Below are 21,622 nucleotides of genomic sequence, written 5' to 3' on the forward strand. Positions count from 1 at the left end.
ATCACAAATTTTCTCTTTTACCCTCAATTAAATATTGGAGAGAGAAAATATGTTATTAAAGTATGCATATTTAATAGGGGCAAATTTGAGAACTTATTAAATTTTAAGACAGAATTAATAAGTTTTAAGATTTTCCTTGGTACTGATAAAACATATTAGAAGTGATTTATAAATAGGACCAGAGGAGTATTTTATGATTAATGGATGTTTTATATATCAATTCTAGTTTTGCTTTGATTTATTTAATGATTGACCATCATTAGGTAATATATTTAGGAGAAATAATAAAATGAACATAGGAAAAGAATTATTGTTTGGACCATTGGAAATGATAGCTTATTATTAATGATTGCTCCCATAAGTATATGAAATTGATGTAGTAATAATTATCAGAGTATTTCAAAAGTCGAATTTAGAGAAAAGTAGTTAACTTTTCTATTTTATAATAAATGATTAAAAGGTGCAATTAAATAACAATGATAAAAATGGATGAACCAACAAATTAGGCAAGTGCCAAGGATATGGATTCACATATTGTGATGACTGACTTACTATAATTTAATTATTTATTTCCCTTTATTTATAGTGAGAATTATTCCTAAAATATCGTAATTACCTTCTAATATTTTAGGGCGTGTCTAACTAGCATTGCATTGACTTCCACCTAACTCAAAAAGACACTAATCAAATCATGAAGCAATAATTTAATAGGGAAAATGATAGAAAATCCATTTAAATTATGTATATGACAGATTGATCCCACGAAATAGCATAATTCCCCTAGAGTCTCATGGGATTTTTATGTCATTAGGGAATTAAAAGAAATGATCAAATTGCCCTCAAATAAAACAAATTTCTCAAGCCTCAATGTAGAGCCATTCTTTATGCGTTCTTTCATTTGCTTTGTCTTCTTGTTCTCCTCCTCTTCTCTTCTCCATCTCTATCTTCGTCTCCTCTGTCTCCTTCTCCTTCTTCTCTTTCTTCTCCTTCTCTTTCTCATCTATTTTATTTCTTTTTGAGTTTCTGTACATGGGTTCCTCTATTAGCTGTGCAGTATGTGGGTATGTGGGTAAGTTTCTTCTTCTCCTTGAAAATTTCTCCTCCCATATCTGATAGTTGAAGTTGATGTGGGTTAATGTGTATAAATGATTGAGGTTTTCATTTTCTCTTCATGATTAAGATCTTTATTTTCTAATTTTCTTTGCTGTACGTGGGATGGATGTTTACTTATGGATAAATGATAAATGATAAATAATATATCATTTTTAGTTATGTTGTAAATGCATAAATTAAAGTTGTAAATGACCAATACAAAGTTGTAAATATAAGAAAAATAGTTGTTGTTAGATTAAACATAATAGATATATGATTATGATGTTTGAAAAATGGACATGTTGATGAATGGCTATTTTATTATTTTAGGTTGGTATGAGAATGGTTGACATGTTGGGATGACACTAGAAGATTCAATCCTTCATATACTTTTGTCAAAAGGATTGTAGGGATTTTGATGCAAGTTGTAGATCATGTAATTTATAATAAAACCTTAAATGGTTGTCACTTTTTAAGGTTTTCTTATCATTTAAATGAATGAAATTTGTTATTTCTTAAATTAGAATGGTAATTCATTTTTGCTGATTTAGTCAATTTACAGAGGGTACTAATAAATTACAATTCCTTGTTGCATTGTTGCAAATTTAGAGACAAAAGTTATTAATTTTGGAACAAAAGTTGTAAATGGAAAGTTGTGAATTTTCAAAATTTGATGCAAATCAAAACCTACATATTCAAAGTTGCGAATCATGACTATTGAATTGTTACAAATTTAAAAACAAAAATTGTTAATGTATGAACAAAAGTTGTAAATAGAAAGTTACGAATTTTCAACACCTGATGTATATCAGAACCTGTAAATGAGAGTTTCAAATGACTATTGAATTGTTGCGAATTTAAAAATAAAAGTTGTTAATATATGAACAAAAGTTATGAATGAAAAATTGTAAGTTTTCAACACCTGATGCATATTAGGACCCATAGATCAAGACTTACGAATAGCTATTAAATTGTTGTAAATTTAGAAACGAAAGTTGTTAATATATTAAAAAAAGTTGTGAATGAAAAGTTGTAAATTCTTTAAATTTGAATAAAGGGCAAAAGTGTCATTTTCTAGAATTCCCTAATGACAAAAACATCTCTTGGGACTCCAGGGGAATTATGCTATTTTGTAGAACCAATTTATCATTTACATAATTTAAATGGATTTTATTATCATTTTCCCAATTTAATAAGCCACCACAAATCCTAAGTTATTCCTAATTAAGTTATTTGTGTCTATCTCTCTATATCTAGATTATTTCTCCACCTTCCAGTATATCAAACAATTAACCCATAGACAAATTATATAGCAATCATCTATATAAAAAGGAAATTAAAACAAGAGAGATAAATATATATGAAACATTAAATTTTCATAGACAAGAAATTATGTCCAACTGAAAAATAAAATAATTAAATAAAAGAACAAAATCCATCTCAATCAGGCAACTCCCTACCCTAATTGGAGGTTTAGAAAGAATTATGATTTTTTGCAAACATCTCAATAAAAAACATATACTAAATCCAAAAAAGAATTTATTAACTTAAACCATTTTGATCCCTGTTAGAAAAATTGCTAATTCCCCCTTTGGGGCTTCAAGTTTCACATAAAATTCTTGCTTCAGTAATTCAAAAGTTGGAGTCGGCTTTTTACCAATGAATCAATATTCAAAATCATTCCATTTTGGGTCCTTTTCTCTATCAAAGCAGCAGATTTCTGAATCCTCATATAGCCCTCCTGGAATTCCTTCCAGTTGCATAAAATTTTTTGTAATTTATCAAAATATTAAATGGCGATATTTGTTACTTCTAAAATTTACATTTTTTGTCAAATGGTGTCTCATACCCATGACAGCTTGCGAATTAAGCACGTACAAAACCTCTGGGGTTGTGATTTGAATTTACGATGCAATTAGACGCAATGATCCAAAAGAAAATGGCAACTTGGTTTATATCTTTTTTATCCTATTTGCCATTGGTTCCGTTTGTAGTAAGGAGTGAAGAGAAATGCGCTGCGCATATTGCCGAACTTATCCAATATCCATGGATAAAGTTCTAAATTTTGTGTGTTTCAAATTCTCTCATATAGTGAGTATCTATACTATAGTCATGTATATGATTTTATCAATGCTTGGAAATTCATGTTTTACTAGAAATAAATGCAATGGTGAGTTAATACACACACACACACACACACACACACACACACACACAGTTTTATAATGGTGCATTTCAATTATTTCTCTTCAACCATATGAATCGTTGGATTAATATATAGGGCACAATAACAGGTAGAAATGTGATTTTTTGTTTTCTCAGTGTCAAGTGCAAACATCTTTGGTTTGATTGAATTGATGATCTCTATAGTATAACGTGGGACATACTAGGTGATAGGATTAAATATACTTATCTATAGTGTCATACCTAAATTACAAAAGGTTACCTCAATTTGACCATCAGTTTTTGGGTGAAAGGTAGAGAAGAACTTTAATTGGGTGTCAAAAAGCTAAAAACGTTCTACATGAAATAACTAACAAATTTGACATCCTTATTCGAAACAATAGTAATAGGTAATTCGTGAAGACGAACAATCTCCTAAAAAAATAATTTAGTGAGATTAGAGGTATTAATGGTCTTGTTGCATGGTACAATGTGAGCCATTTTCAAGAATCAGTTGCCGACAAGACTAGAATAGGATCATGTCCTTGTAATATCTTGGACAAGCCTAGGACATAGTCCACACTAATATCTTTTCAAGGTGCCTCGAGAATCAATAAGGATGTATACCATCCTGTATTTATTTTCTTTGCCTTAGTAGTATGGCAGGTGCAACATTGGAATAGGATTCTAGCAACGTTACACTTGGAAAGGCTAATAAAACCTATCTATACCAAGGACTCCCAATAGCCCTTGGTGTTGTTCTTAGGCTAGTACTTGGTTTTGTCAAGCAATAGAGGTTCATGAGTCTTATGGCCAAAGAAAAATTTCCCCTAGGTGATCATTCTTGGTTTTTTCACCCTCTGTTTGATCTTTGTTTGTTTCCCTAATTATCCGTTCTTTAGCTTTGGGTTTCAATGCTCTTTATAAGACCCCTCTTTTTGCTGGTTCGGGTGAGCTCTTCTTTCTCTTTATTGTATCTACCCATACATGGTTAATGAGTTGCCTTGTGCTGATTGTTGTTTTCTTGTTTGTATGAGTTGTTTTGGTTCTTATTTGTTTTGACATTTCAAGGCTCTTCCACATTCATTCATGCCTATTTCTTCAAGGCTGATGCTCACAAGAATGAAGGTAAGTAATCTTGAGGATGACACTATATGAGTAGACAAGCTTTTGAAGGGACGAGTAGAATCCAACATTTAGTACTTTTGGTTCATTGCGGGGTATTAGAGGATCAATGATTAGATCCAAAGCCAAGAGAATGAAAAAAACCCTAAATTCATTAATTAGGGATGTTCTAAATGATCAAGAAATCCTAAAAAAAAAATGAAGTTCTAAAAGATTCAAGAAAGACTCTTAGCATATTAGGCCTAACCCAAGATACGTAAGCTCATGAATCCAATTAGTTTAGTTAATGTTTTTTTTTTAAATTTAGAAAATTAGTTCACTTATTTTATTTTTATATTTAAGTTTAGGAAAATTAGTTTATTTTGTTTTAAATTCAAATAAGGATAAAATATATCCATTAGAATATGACCTATCCATTTGAAATCCTAGATTAACTAAGATTACATCATTTATGTTTTAGAAGTCTATTTAAATAGTTCAACTATTAGTACTTTTGAAAACATTTGATTGAATTTATGAATCGGATTTTCTTTTAATTGTGAGGCTATTTCAATTAATATTATTCTTTGTGAGATAACACACCATGGGATTCTGAATTATTGTGAACTATTGTTCGATTGCCCTTATCTTTTGGTATTCAAAGCTTTGGTTGCTTTTTCATGTTGTGTCCATCTATTATGTTCTTTCATTGTGTTTTTCATTGTTTCTCATATTTATTTTTCTCATTTGTTCATCCTTTCTTCCATATATTATTCATTCTCATTGTGTTCTTTTATTATTTATCATATTCATCTTTCTCATTCTTTCATCATTTCTTCCATGCATATATCATTCATCCATTTTTTCCATCTATTTATATTTTTTCCTTCCATTCTTTTATAAAAAATTTAAAAAACTCATTCAATTTGTTACTGATTTTTAGATCTCTTTCCCTTACATATTCAAATTGAAACAAAAGGCAACATGCTCTAAAGGAAAAAGCCAGCATCGTCATAGAAAAAAGAAAAAATCATGCAAAAGAATTTGCAAAAAAAAAATTGAAATAAAAATAGAGATAGTTGAAAAGAAAAGTTGATTCAAAAAGAAATTAAAAGAGAGAGAGAAAAAGAGAGTAGGGATTCAATATGATAGAATATAGAGTTGATATATTGTTTTGATTTGATGAATCTTATCATATCTTATCTAACATATCTTCTTTCATCTCATCTTATTTTATCTACTATATTTTATCTTATCACATCACATCCAATCTCATTTTATCTCACCTGCCTTATCATAACTTATCTTTTACACTTCCTTTGTAACTTGATGTTAGTTTCACCATAACTGTTATCTCACATCATCGTTTCTCACCTAGAACTTTGTCAAATAGAATTCGAGTGAAGAGTGTTTAACCACACATTAAAAGAATGATAAACACAAGTGACATTCTATTGAGTGAGACACATGAGTGAGCATATGAGGTCCAAATTTTTTATTTTACCACACTAACATTTCAGGTACATCGTAAGTAAGTATTCTTGCTCAAAGGAATACTCTTCCCAAAAACCTAAAGTTGATTATGCTAAGGCTCTTTATGAGAAGCTTACTTAATTTGAAAGAGAACTTAGAGAATTGAAAACTTTCCAAGGAGATGAACATAGTGGTTATAGTGAAGAAGTTTATTCCAGGAGGAGATGCAACATCCTAAATTCTTAATCTAAAAACTGATTGCTAATTAAGAGTGAATTAGTAAATTAGTGGATTAATTGAATAACCAGGATTTTTAGATGGTGAATTGATATTTTGGCTTGTTTTGCTATTGAATGATTAAGATTAAGTGAACAAATGGCAGACCGGAGCAGAGCGTAATCTATAGTGAGATTTTTCTCACTATACCATAGGCCTCGAATAAGTTGCATGTGTCGCATGCATGGAATAGAATTTTGACTTTAAATTCTAATGGTCAGCTCAAAAGGAGAGAAGAAAAAAGGGAAAAAAAACTAAAGAGGAGGAGGAGGAGGAAAACTCTGCTAGGGCATGAGTTTTTAAGCACCTCGGAGTTAGTTTCGACCTCTTGCTTATTGGGTAAGTTTTGTACCTTTCTATGCTCCTATTCTACCCTAATTTTTCTTTGTTTGGAATATAAAGAAATTGAATTGGAAAGTTTTCACTACTGCAGAAAAGGAAATATTGGACGGTTATTTTTTCCTATATTAGACGGTTATGAATCGTCCAATATGAGATCGTCTTATATTAATAAAATAAATATTGGACAGTTCTTAATATTGGATAGTTCAATCACCCATCCAATATAGTGTCAGAATAAGTGGTACAGGGAAACAATATATTGGACTGTTATTTTAAGAATCGTCTAATATATGGACATATTGGATGATTCTGGTCATAATTGTCTAATATATTGATACATATTGGACGATTCTAATCATAACCGTCCAATATAATAATATATTGGATGGTTATAGTAAATAATCGTCCAATATTTTCATTATATTGGACGATTATAGTAAATTACCATCTAATATATTGCAATTTTTTTAAATACACTGGCTGCATTTCTTGCAACCCCCCTGCAATAGTATAATGCAAATACAGACCAGTTCAATTCAATTTAGTCTAATCCATAATTATACTAAACTAAATTGAATTATAGTAAACTAAAAATTTTATTAAAATAAAAAAATTTGTTACCCATACAATTGCTCAACATAGTGCTAAGTAAAATAAAGTTGTTTGCTAGACTAAACCAAGATTATTCTAAATTATAAAAACTAAAATGAAAAAGTGCAATTTACTTATTTTGGCTCACAGCTGAAAAATGTACTTATACTATTCCTCAATAACTTCGTTGATGTGACAATCCCCAAATTCTTCACAATATGAATTAGGATAATACTGTAATAATGTAATATGACAACAAGTTAATTATTTCAACAAATTAAAATTCATAATCACATATAATTTAATGTAAATAACATACATACCGTAGGGGGCATTAGAGTCATCCCATGAGTAATGATGTCTTTAAGAAATCTCATGATGCAATTCCACAATCCTTGCTATATGCTATTTGTCGTGGGCACTACATAGAAAAACCAATAAACATGTTATTGAATTAATTAGCTAAAATTGATTGTTAAAATTAGTAGTGAGAAGTACCTTTAATATCTTCCAATTAGGGTAGGCTAGATCATATAACTTGTACTTTAATGGTACAGGAAGTTCTTTTCAGTACGATAAAGCACCACAGCCCTGACAAGAAAGAAAATAAGTTAAAGTTAGAAATTTAAAATGAAAAAAATATAGAAATATTAATCAAAATATAAACTTATAAATTAAATAATTCCATCATATCTGGTCTATTATCTGGCTGCCCACTAGCAGAATCTAATAAATAAAGGTGTCCTTGCATTATTTGTCAACCTCTTAAGTATATCTGGACAATCTCGGAGTTTCTCTTCAACAACATTTGTCATCTCTTCAATACGATCATCCTCATCTATACTTGTTTTGAAATCATGTGACATATACGTATTGCTATACTCACGGCTTCTATTGATCGTACCCCTCGACTCATTATGCTTATGCCAACATGTATAAGTATGATCAATTTCAAAACACACTAAATGATCTTCCAACTCGCTTGCACTAACCCGCTTCAAGAGGCCACATTTTACACAAGGGCATATAATGCTATTATGGTCTGTCTCATGCTCTAGTGCGAATCTAATGAACTCCTTTAACCCATTGACATATTCGTTTGTAACTCTATTCACAGACATCCATTTCTTATCCATAAGCTCTCTCAATCTAACAAGAATTGTTGAGAGAAATGATATTAGTGACTCAATCATATTGAAAGAATTAGTTTAATGAATATATTAATTACTAACTCAATCAATCATGAGCCACATACTTTCACACACACACACACACACACACACACACACACACACACACACACACAATCCCTCTCTAAGATAATTAAATTTAAGATAATACTTACAATTATATTAAATTAATTGTAAGTATTTTATCTTATGTGAAAACTTGCCAACAAGTGAATTCTTTTATTTATAAATTATAAATAATTTATAACATTTATTTTTATAATTTCTTTAGGCATTTTAAAAAAATTAAGAATTATTTTATGTTGATTACAATCATAAAAATCATTTTTTACTTATAATAATAAGTAATATATATATATATATATATATTTCAATATTAACATTAATATATAGACTCAACTATTATAAAAATTATATATCATTAATTTATAAAAATTGATTTCATTGAAATTTTCTACCCCTATTCAAAACAAATAAATTTTTTTCTTATATAAAAATTTTCCTTTTGATTTAAAAAAAGTTAAACAAAAGGGCCCTTAAAATGCCAAACTATTAATTTCAAACAAAAATTTGGTAGCATAACGACATAAAAATAAAATTTCCCTAAGCATTTTGCCCTCATTCCAATCACATTATCATCATCATTAAAAACAACAATATCACATGTTATTTAAAACTACAAATTACATATAAATAATAATTTTGAGTAAGCTAAAAGTACTCATATACAATTTCAATTACCATGAAACTTCATATACTACTCAATCATCAATCAAAGAATCAAACGATAAAATTTTTTCACTCAAACTAGTTAAATATTGTTCAAACAAAAAATACATAAAAAATAGACAATAAATTCAGATAAAAATAAAAACTAAATATAACTCTCTTCTAATCTTATATTATTAATCTAACATGCATTTTCAAGCGACCCATAACTTAAATTTTATGTGGGTTCTTGCTAAAGGTCATTTTTTCTATGAAGCATTTTACCTAACAGCTTGCGTGCGACACCAATAACACTCAAAATCAATATAATCTAATCTAACAAACCAAAAGCCCAATCAAGAATCAGTAATCCATACAATAATGAAATACAAAAACTAAGTTAAATCGTTTTAGAGAGCAAGAGATTTAGAAGAAATGAGAAGAGAAAATGCAAGCACTTACGGAATGGGGGGGCGTGAGGAGAGACAAGAGTTGTGGGAGACAAGTCTTCGGTGGCAAAGCAGGAGAAGAGAGGCGTGGGAGAGCAAGAGAGAGCTTGGAAGAGATCAATGGCCGAAATGAGAGGAGAGGAGACTGAAGGAGAGACGCTGAAAATTAGATCTAGAACTTAAGGGAGAGAGGATGCCAAAAATGGAACTGAAATTTGGAGCAGATATAAAAGCACATATTGGATGGTGAAAATATTAATTGTCTAATATTGATAAGCTTTATCGGACAGTTATTCATAATAACTGTCCAATAAAGTCTTAAAAAAAATTTTGGGAAAGGGAAAAATTCAAACATATATTGGACGGTTCTAAAATTAACTGTCTAATATATCTCTTATATTGGATGATTATTTATTGAACCGTCCAATATTATAATTTATTGGACGGTTATAATTATAACCGTCCAATAAGGCCTATCATATATACTCATTTCTGTAGTAGTATTTAAGGGGTTGTTTTCTTATTCTTAAATAATAAAAAGATTCTTGAGAATTAAACTAAAGTTTTACGACTGGCTTGAGATTAATGATTGAGCTTTGAGGCTATAGACTCAACTTAGCCTAAATTGAGAAGTTTAAAAGAGTAAAATTCTAGTGTGAATTGTATTGAAGCTAATATAAGTGGTAAAAGGCTTAAGGAGAATAGTTAGGACCTAAGATGGTTAAGTAAAAGTGATTATCTAGTTAATTGCAACTAATGAGATTAATTGTGATAATTAATACTTGTGGTCAATTTGATAATTGACTTATAGTGCTAAATTGTGTAGATTGATGTGCTCACATGTTGACTTGAGCAAGAGGAAGCCTATAGCTTAAATGTCACACCTTGATATTAAGGGTATGACTGGCATGAAATATGATGTGAATTCATATTCCATAAACCTTAATTAGCTAGAGGTTAAGCTAAAATATCGATATCTAAGTTATATAAAATAATAATTCAGTTCGTAAAGTTTAAATGTTTTGTAGAAATTTTGGCAAAATCTACCCAGTAATTTGGACCTCTCGAAATTTCTACAACAATAAAACCTATCAGCCAATTCAATAAATTTATACTAACAAGTTAAGGCTAAGATCTAACTACGGTATACGTGGAGCATTGAGTTAACATTTCATAATACAAAATATATTTACATCAAAAGTAACTAATGCATGCTTCCAAGGTTCCAGAAAAACAATTATGTTCCTCCGGTCAGCAGAAGGTGCAGAGTCAATTTCACTATCTAATATCAAAGCAAATTTTTCAGGTGAATAGCGTCCTAAACAAAGTTTTAATTAAAAAAATTTATAAAGATAGAACTAATAAATTTAGTTTAAACAGGTTAATGAAATAATGAGACAAATACTTGAACTAATAATAAAGAACAAGTTTTTTCAATAATACAATCGTGAAATTAAACAATAATAATAGAACAATAAATTTATCCAAAATTTGTACTGTTTATAGAATATAAAAATTTCAAGTAATGATAAAATTAGGTAGAATGATTTTAGAGAATTAATATAAAAATAATAAATTTTTAATTTAATTCCAAGAGGGCTTTATCAGAACGAAAAGTGTGGACACACAGCCCACGAGGGTAAATAATCAATAAGCGCGGCTAGAAGCCACGAAACAAGTGCAGGCACTAAGCCCACGAAACAAGCGTGAATATGATGCTCACGAATGTCCATCCCTCCATTCCATATGTGTTGGCCTACGCACGGAGCTAGCACCTCCTACAAGTACCCTACTAGCTAGGTGTACCATGGCATGCCAAGGGTTAACGGAATTGCCATTAGCATCTAGCGTTTTAAACTTAGTCCCCCTATTTAAACTAAGCATGCATGGAGTTGAAAAACAATTTTAAAATTTTTCACTTTTCAAAATATACAATTCAGCTACCATCTTTCATTCACATACTCATTTTCATATCCTCCATGCACGAGTTGTTGTATTAAAAATTTGCATACCAAACAGAAAGTAAAGCAATGAAGTTGTTTTTGAAAAGCAACATTGTTGGTCATGTATTAACTTCAGTCATTACTAATTAATAACATAAATTATTAGTAAAATCAAGATATCTTCATTAATAACATAATTATTATATAAAACACATTATTAAAAAAATAGAATGGACAAGAATGTTCATATAACTTATAAAGAACTAATATTATTAAAACTTAAATAAAAGGATTTTTATAAACACTTCATAAGAAATTTACCTGAGACGCTACCCAGTCACCTAAGAAATTCTCCAAGAATTCTTAAATTTGTTCACTTCAATTTCTCACTTTAATTCCAATAGTGCCATTAATTGCCTAACAAGTAAATCAAAAATCCTAAAATCATTTATATATTCTTTTCTTAAATTAAGTAAATATTTAACAACCTAACCTTCAACACTAATAAAATTCTTTTTACCCCAATAAATTCTCTCGACATTCTTTAATTTCACTTGCCAAGTAATTTTCTCAAATAATTAATGGCATATAAATTGATCCCAAATAACATCACAATTAAATATACACAACTAACAATTTCATTATCAATTTAGTAACTTATCATGACCCAACTAGAGCAATAGAAGACCTTCTATTTCTTTTATACCTTTTCAACTCTTAATGAAGCACCATAACCATTATTCAACATTATCTACCTTAAATACACCCCAAGATTCCAATCTAATTACTTGAGCCACCACTTATACATATTCCTTTAAAACTAATAATATAAAAATTTAGCAACTTGCATTTTTGCCAATTTTCTTTCAAGCATTTTTTTTTCCAAACACCTTGAGTGCATCAAGGCTCAATTTATAATAAGCACCTAATAAGACTCTAATACTTTTTCAATCCAGCTCTAATTCCTTTCTTAAATATTTTAACAAACACTCCATGGACATTCCAAGTTAAGTTTAGAAGTAGCCCCTTGATATAAAATAGATAACCCCACTTTCAAGCTCAAATGCAATTTCTTAAAGTTTTCTCAACATCAACTTAAACTCTTATTCTATAGTATAATTTCCTTCTTCTCGGTTGCTAAATTCCAAATTAAATTATATCAGTGGGTTAACACATTACTCTTATCATAATCATTTACACAAACATCTTGGAAGCACTCACAAATAATTCCCATAATAACATTGTATCAATCTATACAATAGTGTTCCATATAGCCTTGAAACCAACAATCCAACACCAAGAAAATTCATTATCAACAGCACCATACACCCAAACTCATTCATTTAAAAATTTTCTCATACTTAAATAAATAAATATAAGGTATTTCTTTCAAGCAAATTTCCATCTTGAAGCCTCGAATAAATAAAACTCCCAATTCATACTTCTAATAAGCAAATAACAATAGGAAAAGAATTGATTTTTATTTTATCAATCTCATCAACATTCCCTAAATTCTCGGCCAAATAGCAGAAAGAAAGAAGTAAAAGTTCAGATCTCATACCCTTTCAAGGATGAGCACGCTAAAAGCTAGAGGAAGAAGAGATACAATATGAAACTTATCTAAACCATGAGTCTCCATCACTATCTTGCACCTATAGCTAGCAAAATCACGGTATAAGAAAGAAGCAAGACAGAGCCGACTTTGAAAAATGATGAGAACCAAAACGGTATATAGCTCAACACTCCCAACGGTTGACCGAAAAATTAAGGGGTTTGAAGATTTCAATTCAGCAACCAACAACAATGAAAGAAAAGAAGAACAAGAAATCTACACACCTACCGAACTCCCATGACAGCAACCAAGGAAGAGAAAAGAAATCATTCAGCGTGCACCACTCCTAACGGCAGCAGCTTTGACGAACAAAGGAGAAGGTTGGTGAGGGAAGAAACTAACTGTGACCGTTTAATTTAAAATTTAGAGTCATTACATTAAAAGTACCATAGGTGATCATTTCTAGAAACAAAAGAGTTGAGCTAACTAAATAATTTATTCTATTTATTAACTAGTCACTACTACAAAAAGCCTTTTTAACATTGCTATTTTAGACCTTTCAATGTCACTATTGGGGGGACATGATATTGAGCGACCTATAAATTTAGCTTATCCATATCACTTTTAAGGATGACATGGATAAGACTGTCCACATTACTTTTTAACCAAAAGTGACATGGTTTCTAAACAAACCACATCATTTTTTGTTAAAAAGGGGACGTAGTTAGTAAACTTTCTACGTCCCTTTTTAACAAAAAGTGACATGGTTTCTGATACCACGTTGCGTTTTGTTAAAAGAGGGACGTAAATAGTAGATTTTTGTATGTCACTTTTTAAAAAAAGCAAGCTAAAAAGTCTAACATTTATTTAAAAAAAGGGCTTTTTTGGATTGAAAATTATTTGAAATCACCATCAATCCACAAAAACACCCTATATTATTAAAAAATAGATGGAGAAAAATAATAATAGATTAAAACCTTTTTGCCAAAATGATATTTTAGTTATGGAATCATAGAATTATAAATTAATAATGTCATGAAACATAAACAACATAAATAGTAACAAGCATGTTAAAAATACAAATCATGCAAGTCTCATACAACACATTTAAATACCACATGGTCTATTCATAACTTAATAAAAGAAAATGACAATTAATTCAAATAATGTAGGTAAGATAAGGACACTAGAACAATAGCATGAATGAAATCATAATCTTTTGAAGTTAAAGCTCAACTATAATAGAACATCTCCTTAGCATCAATGCCTAGCGGTTGTATCTAAACTTTATCTCGTAATTTCTGCCTATCCTTTTCCATAGAACCATAAAATTCACTTTGTTTGATAAGCGAGTGGGATAGGAGCAAGAAATAATCCACTGTCCTTCTTAAATTTAATGAAAAACATTTCAAGATTGAGGCAGACAATTTCAGGTTCTTAGATAAAGTGAGATTTTGTCATTGATGATGATAATAAGTCGAGAGAGAGAGAGAGAGAGAGCTTACTGCTTCAGCTAACCAATGAATAGACTTGAGCTCTCCACGCTCAAGTATGCTTCTGTAATAAAAACTAATTTAAGAAATTAGATCTAAATAAGAATAAGAATCAGTCATGCTTTTTTATTTTTCTCCATCATCAATACAATGATGACAAAGTAAAGTTGAATGATCATATAATTGTCATCATTAAAAGAAAAAAAAATCTTTTGATGCTGTGATATTACCCTATAGATATAAAATGATACCATCATCAAAATTCATGTCAATACATCATAATAAAACACAGAACAAAGAGAGCAAACCTCCTAAGTAAGAGTATATTATCAAGACTCTGCTTAATTTGAAGTTGAAAATGGAGGTAACTGGATATCATCTGCCACTAGCATTATATTTGGTCATATCTAAATAAATTATTGACTTAGAACAGTGTTTCTAGGATCATTTTTTAAAATATTTTTATGTAATTATTGGCTTACAAGAGTACCTTTGTACTACTAAAACCAAGTCACATGCATAGGTATATTCATTCAAAGGGCAAAATTAACTCATATAAATTAGTTTGACTGTGATTTTCTATGATAATAATGACCAAATAAGGTAGTACTTATAAGACTAACGATAGTAAAGAGGAACACTGATCGCAAGACTCAGGTGCTATCAAATGTCATTATGTCAACCTTTATACCATATACTAAGATATTATAATTATAAATAAGTAAATAAATAAATAAATATATATATATATATAATAAAAAGAGTATAATGTTGATGGCCACCTATTTCTAGTTAATCTCCAACTTATAATTTGTTTCTTCTTTTACTCAAAAAAGCAAAATTATAGAGTCACTACTAGTTTCTCTGCTTTGCTTGCATCATCAATCAAAATGGTAACTGTCTCATTATTACGCCTTTTCTTTTTTACACTTATCCTCTCATTTCTACTCTTATCCTCTCATTTCTACTTTGAATAATAAAAATAATAAAAAGTGAATACTAAATAATACACCTAAATATAATGTACATACTGTGTGTAGAAAATGAGCTTTCAATGTGTGTCCTAGCTAGCATAAAAGGACTAGCGCGAAGCATGAAACTAGAAAAATATACTTCTCAAAAAGTTACTCCATAAATTAGGGACTCTGTAGTCAACTGATTAGCCACAAGACATTTCACAGATAATAATAATCCCCAACGGCAAATATGCTTCTCAAAAAGTTTCTACAACTATAAATAATCTTAAGTTTTGAGTTGAATATTGAAATAAACTCATACTACTACTACTACTACCTGTTGTAGCCTAATAAGGCAACCACATGTCCCATGCCATTGATCAATAAACAAGAGCCACCTCACAAGGCTCATCAAATAGCCACATAACACAAAACATACCTAAAAGAGACACATATTTAATATATTACCATTAGTTCATGACATGCAACTAGAAAAAGAAAAAGGAGAAAGAGATGCAATTAGCAGACTCAGGCAAAATACTTGTACCATTATAAAATAAATAGAAAACATTCCAAACAAGAAGACACAAATCTTGAAACCTGAAATGAATCACGATCTAAAATAAATAACCTATTGTTGCATAAACCTAAAATCAATCATAATCCAAAAGCCAATGATATCCGCTATGTCCTTTGAGTGATGGATTCTGCGATGACAGCTAGATGAGTGTGTGTAAGCCATTAAAATAAAAGTATTTATTCACTTACCCCGAAAACTAGATTTGGAATCATAAACCTTCATATCTGATTTTGGAAAAAAATAAACATATATAGGGTTTGTATAAAGGGAAAAAAGATTAAACAAAAACATCAAATCAAATTGGGAATTGAATACACAATTTCTTACCATAATCAGTGGGAACAAATCAAGCAAAGGAGATAGGCAATGAATGAAGACGCGACAGCAAGAACAAATGTGATAGGAAGCAGCGGAAAATGGATCGGAGACTCAATTCCAGGAGCAGTGACGAGAGGATAGGTCTCAGCACTAACTAAGAGATGTTTTTCGAAGGGTTTAAGCTTGATAAAGGGATGGGTGAAGGGTTCAAGTTCGATAAGGGATGGGTTTGGGTTCGAGTTTAGTGAGGTTTAGGGAGAGGAGCTGTTCAGTGAGTTCATTGAGCTAAAAGTTGTAACAGCATAGTCCCCAGCCCCTTATGTTGGCGAATACGGTGCTGGCACGTGTCCCCTGACGGGCCCACATGCGACTTTATTCATAGTAGTACATGGATTATTTCTCACCGTACCAAAAAAGTCTTTTGGAACCTTCGTAGGGATTGAGCCTCCAACCTCTACTACCTTAGTGAAGTTGTGGCCAATCCTGATATCATTAGGTCACTTGACTCAATAATACTAAACTTAACTTCAACTTCCTTAAGGTGGTAGAGGTTGGAGGTTCAAGTTTGAGAAAGTTTCAAAAGACCTCTTTGGTGGGGTGAGGAATAACCCAAGTACCACCTTGGGGAAAGCTGGCTTCTGCTATAGTGATATGAGTTGGCCCAGTCCAAAAGACCCCTAGTGGGGTAGGGTGAGGACTGTTACATAAAAGGTGCCTTTTATGTAACAACACGGCACCTAACCCCTTACGTTGGCGAATGTGGTGCTGGGACATGTCCCCTCACGAGCTCATGTGCAACTTTCCCCATGGTAGTACATGGGGTTATTCCTCACCCCATCAAAGAGATCTTTTAGTACTTTCCCAGGGATCAAGCCCCCAACTTCTCCTACCTTAGTGAAGTTGTGACCAACCTTAGTACCATTGGGTTAAGTAACTCAATGGTACCAGGGTTCACTAAGGTAGGAGAGGTTGGGGGCTCGATATCTGGGAAGGATTCAAAAGACCTTTTTAGTGGGGTGAGGAATAACCCATGTACTATCATGGGAAAAGTTGCACATGGGCCAGTGAGGGAACATGTGCCAGCACCGCATTCGCTAGCGTAAGGGGCTGGGGGCCGTGTTGTTACAAAAGTTGTGAGATTTAAAGAGCTAAAGGGTTTCCTATGAACTTTTGTAAATTAAAAAAAAATACTTATCCACAGGATATGGACACACCCTAAAATTAGGTGTGACCGGCACGGGATATAGACACAAAACTAACATCCCTTAAGCCTTAATAGGAGAAACTCCTAAGTTAATACTTTAAAAACCTTAATATGATGATTAAAAATTCTCACCATACTTTTCATATAAACTAGAGATCACTAACTTATAAATAAATTTCGGCAAAATGTCTTCTGAAAATAGGACCTCTAGAAATTTCTATAACAACAATTTATAATATTAAGTCAAATATACAATTTTAAAAAAAGACGAGGATCCTACCTACAATCTACATAGAGCACAAGGCTAGACTCAGACAAAAATACAAAGTTCTAATTCACATCAAATTGAGACTTGTCTTAAATAATTCTTCCACTTTAGTCCAGCAATAAAACTCCTCAATGAATACCTTGAGATACAAGTTCGGTGCCATTTGGGGCTAAAAATATCCTTTCTAGTGAATAACATCCTAGATTAAGATTAAAGAAAAATAGAAAGTAAATATAAATGGAATAAACATGAATTAAACTAAATTAGTCATAAAAAATGGTAGGAGTGCATAACTCAAATAAAAATATTTATTTAAACACTTAATATAAAACATCTTTATGTGAGGATAACATGTCAATCAAAGTTCACTTCCTAAATACCATATTCATATCAAATGGATAAAAATAGCATAACTTATAAAAAATTTATTAAACAGAAATAATCTTGTTTAACAAAATTGGTTTAAAAATAGAAATTTCAAATATTCTTTAATGAGACTTCATCAAAACGGACAACAAGTATGGGCACAAAGTCCATAAGGGTAAATAACTAACAAGCATGGACACATAGTCCACGAGAGTAAATAACCAGTCAAGTTCAACTAAAAGTCACGAAACAAGAGTGGCAGGAGCCACAAAACAAGCGTAGGCATGAAGCCTATGAAAACAAGCGTGAATACGATGCTCATGAATAACAGTCCCTCCATTCCACATGCATTGGCCATCGCATTGGGCTAGCACTCCTTCAAGCACCCTGCTAGCTAAGTGTACCATGGTGCACCAAGGGCTAACAGTACTGCTATTAGCAACTAGCATTCTGATTTAATCCTAGATTTCAAATCAAACATGCATGGGTCTAAAATCAAATATTATCTTTTTTTCCAAATTACTCATCAAACTTAACATAATTGAATGCATCTGTATATAAATCCCATGCGTGAATCATAATAAATAATTATTCTTTAACTCATAAAATCAATCAATATTAACATAGTAGTACTTGTGAATATTTGTTTGAAAAACAAATTCCAATTCCTTTTACAAGATTTATTGTAAAGCAAGATTTTCCTTATATAATAGTAAATAACAAGATTAAAACACAAACATTAGATACATATATTATGTAAATCAAATTTTTAATTAAGAAAATGAATATACTATTAAATTATTAGGACGCTATTCACTTACCTGATAAACCGTCAAAATTATAACCTCTTCCTTCTAAACACCTCATCTTTTCTCTTAAGCTATTCTATTACCTAGACAAGAAGAACAAACAACTTTCTTTAACAATGACTCTACTTCCTTCACTAAACAATATGTGATTTATCAATTCCCCCCCCCCCACAAGTTCACTTTATTCGAAGTATGTAATTTATAATCTTATACTTGGCAAATATTCAAGCATCAATCCAAGCTCCTTAAATCAATTAAGGCCACTATTCACAACTCAATGAACACGTTTCCAATCCAATTTCATGACAAATTTAAAGTAGACAATTTAACTTATTATTATTATTAATTATTATTATTATTATTATTATTATTATTCACATGTAGAAAGAACATTGAATTTAATCAAATATATATATATACTATATATATCATGTAGATATACCTATTCAAACAATATTTGCACTTCTCAATTATCAACGTAAAAATTGAATTACCTAAACTCTAAATTTCTACCCTCAATACACCTAATATACTTGATTACTCTAATCCAACTTTTCTATATATATATATATATATATATTAACAAACACCATCATTTATATTACAAAAATTTCTCCATAATACTTTAATCGTAGTTAACTATTCCATGGGGATATTTTTAACATTTAAATATCTTGTCCAACAATTTATTAATAATCATACAACCTCTAAGAATTCAATCAATTATCTATTAACTTCATAATCAAATTTCTTTGCAAGATTCAAGCCAAGTTCATGGACTGTAATCACCAAATCTAATCATACTGCTTGTAAGAATTAGTGAAATTTCAAAAAAATACATATTCAAACAAAACTTTTTCTAAGAGGTAATTTATCAAACACCTTGCAAGCGTCAACCTTAAAGTAATATTCCAAGTCTTTCTTCATCAATTCAAACTCCCAAAAATTTTACGATAAAGATATGTGAATTAATTAGGCATCCCAAATTTCGTCACTTCAACACAAGCAAATTCCCATCAAGAATAAATTCCACAACTCAATCAACTCACACACACACACATAACTATTGCAAGGAGAAAGGGAGACGAGTTCAACTCACCAAAAAAATTCAAATGCAGAAACGAAGGAAGGGAACTAAAATCTCCACACTCATTCTTAAACAGGGACAACAAGAGATAAAGAAAAGCAGAGCAGGCCAGTCGTGGAACAGGGGAAGGAGGAAGAACCAGCAAACTGAATCACCTACAGTGATGGAAACAGCTCCTCCATAACCGTCCACAGCATGTAGAAGGAATGAAGGAGGAGTTAGCAGAAGAAAGTGAGAACAAGGAGCTACGTTCACTGTCAGAAATGCCACAACAGCGACGGACTCCAGCCAAGATGCACCAGTGATGACATGAGTAGAGAAGGAGCAGAAGAAATGGCCCGCGACGCTGTACAAAGAGGAGAAAGAAGGAGAAGGTTTAATACACCCTTTAAAGCACTAAGAACAGAGGAGGGAATGAAATGGAATTCAAAACCCACATGCACACAAGACGACATCACCGTAGGGAAGAGAGAAGCGAGTGACGATGCACGAACTCACAACTCAACCTCCCAACAACGGCGGACAAAACTATTGAAGATATAGAAGGCGAGATTTCTAGACCTAAGATCTCTCTCACTCTCTCCATTAACTCTGCTGGGGAAAATGATCAAAGAAGAGAAAAATGTAACTGATGGCTCTTAAGGGTATAATGGTAATTTTACAAGAGCTGAGCAAAAATAAAAGAAATCCCATTTTGGGTACTCTCTGGATTCGAAGCCAAACTTGAGACTAATACCAACATAATCTCCACTAAACCATCATTCCCCCTCAGGGTATCAGCTCCAAAATAAATGAAAGTACACTTAAAACACCTTACCATAGATTTTAATTTACTTAAAAGTTTTGGATTATTACAATAATTTTGTTTTCTGAGAAAGCCTCGTCCTTACCTTCAAAGATGACGTGGTTTTTCTTGTTTGTAGGTCAATTTTATAAAAAGCAACGCAGATAGATTTCTTGATTTGTAACTTAGTTACAAAATTGCCACCGATTCTTTTTCTTATTTCACTTTTTTTTTAAAAAAAAAAAAGCAAGGTAAATTTAGGGTAGTAAAAAGTATATTTTGTAGTAGTGAGTTTAACTATTTGTAAGTAAACTGGTGTAATATATTATATGTAATTTCAATTATTGTCATGATTTAGGAAATTTGCATAAGTTTGAATTAAAAAGGGATTTGAACCATATAGTAAACTATTTTGGAAAGTTGTTTTAAAAATTAAATGATAAGCTATCTACTATATACATATGTGAATATATGGTTGTATATAAAGTAAAAATGCATGATCATGATGGGGGTGAGAGTTCACCACTAGTGAGAGTAGTGTGAAAAACCATACAACATTTATTTTCCTTAGTACTCAATGGAGTGCATGTTAGAGAATCTCCCTCCTTAATGCCCATACGAGTACAGTGTTGGAGACTCTCTTCTTAGTGCCTATACGAGTGTGGTGTTAAAGATTTACACTCCTTATAGCATCTGTGAGATGCGGTATTGGAGTAACGATACCCTGATCATGTGTATGATAAGGGGATCCATAATCTAGAAGTGGGATATATAGAACACATTTAGCTAGATGATTCTATTACTAAAGGTGTACTCAAATTAATGTAGACATGATTAGTCCAGTAGAGCCTATGTGTTTAGTTGGGGTGATGTG

General features: G+C 31.1%; 2 long non-coding RNA genes across 2 annotated transcripts; both read right to left on the reverse strand.

Moving 5' to 3' along the window:
• Positions 1-7,100: 7,100 nt before the first annotated feature.
• On the reverse strand, positions 7,101-7,617 carry LOC129310912 (uncharacterized). Its single transcript, XR_008593178.1, has 3 exons — positions 7,540-7,617; positions 7,365-7,462; positions 7,101-7,275 (listed from the first exon to the last, which is right to left on the reverse strand). It is a non-coding gene; the product is annotated as an uncharacterized LOC129310912 (long non-coding RNA).
• Positions 7,618-18,889: 11,272 nt separating this feature from the next.
• LOC129309187 (uncharacterized) lies at positions 18,890-20,468 on the reverse strand. The gene is made up of 3 exons (XR_008592869.1): positions 20,402-20,468; positions 19,977-20,310; positions 18,890-18,960 (listed from the first exon to the last, which is right to left on the reverse strand). It is a non-coding gene; the product is annotated as an uncharacterized LOC129309187 (long non-coding RNA).
• Between the last annotated feature and the right edge of the window lie 1,154 nt (positions 20,469-21,622).

The sequence above is a fragment of the Prosopis cineraria genome, unplaced genomic scaffold (genome assembly GCF_029017545.1).
Source record: "Prosopis cineraria cultivar Desert tree isolate PC_DT_omini unplaced genomic scaffold, ASM2901754v1 PC1, whole genome shotgun sequence".
In the NCBI taxonomy this organism is placed as follows: Eukaryota; Viridiplantae; Streptophyta; class Magnoliopsida; order Fabales; family Fabaceae; genus Prosopis; species Prosopis cineraria.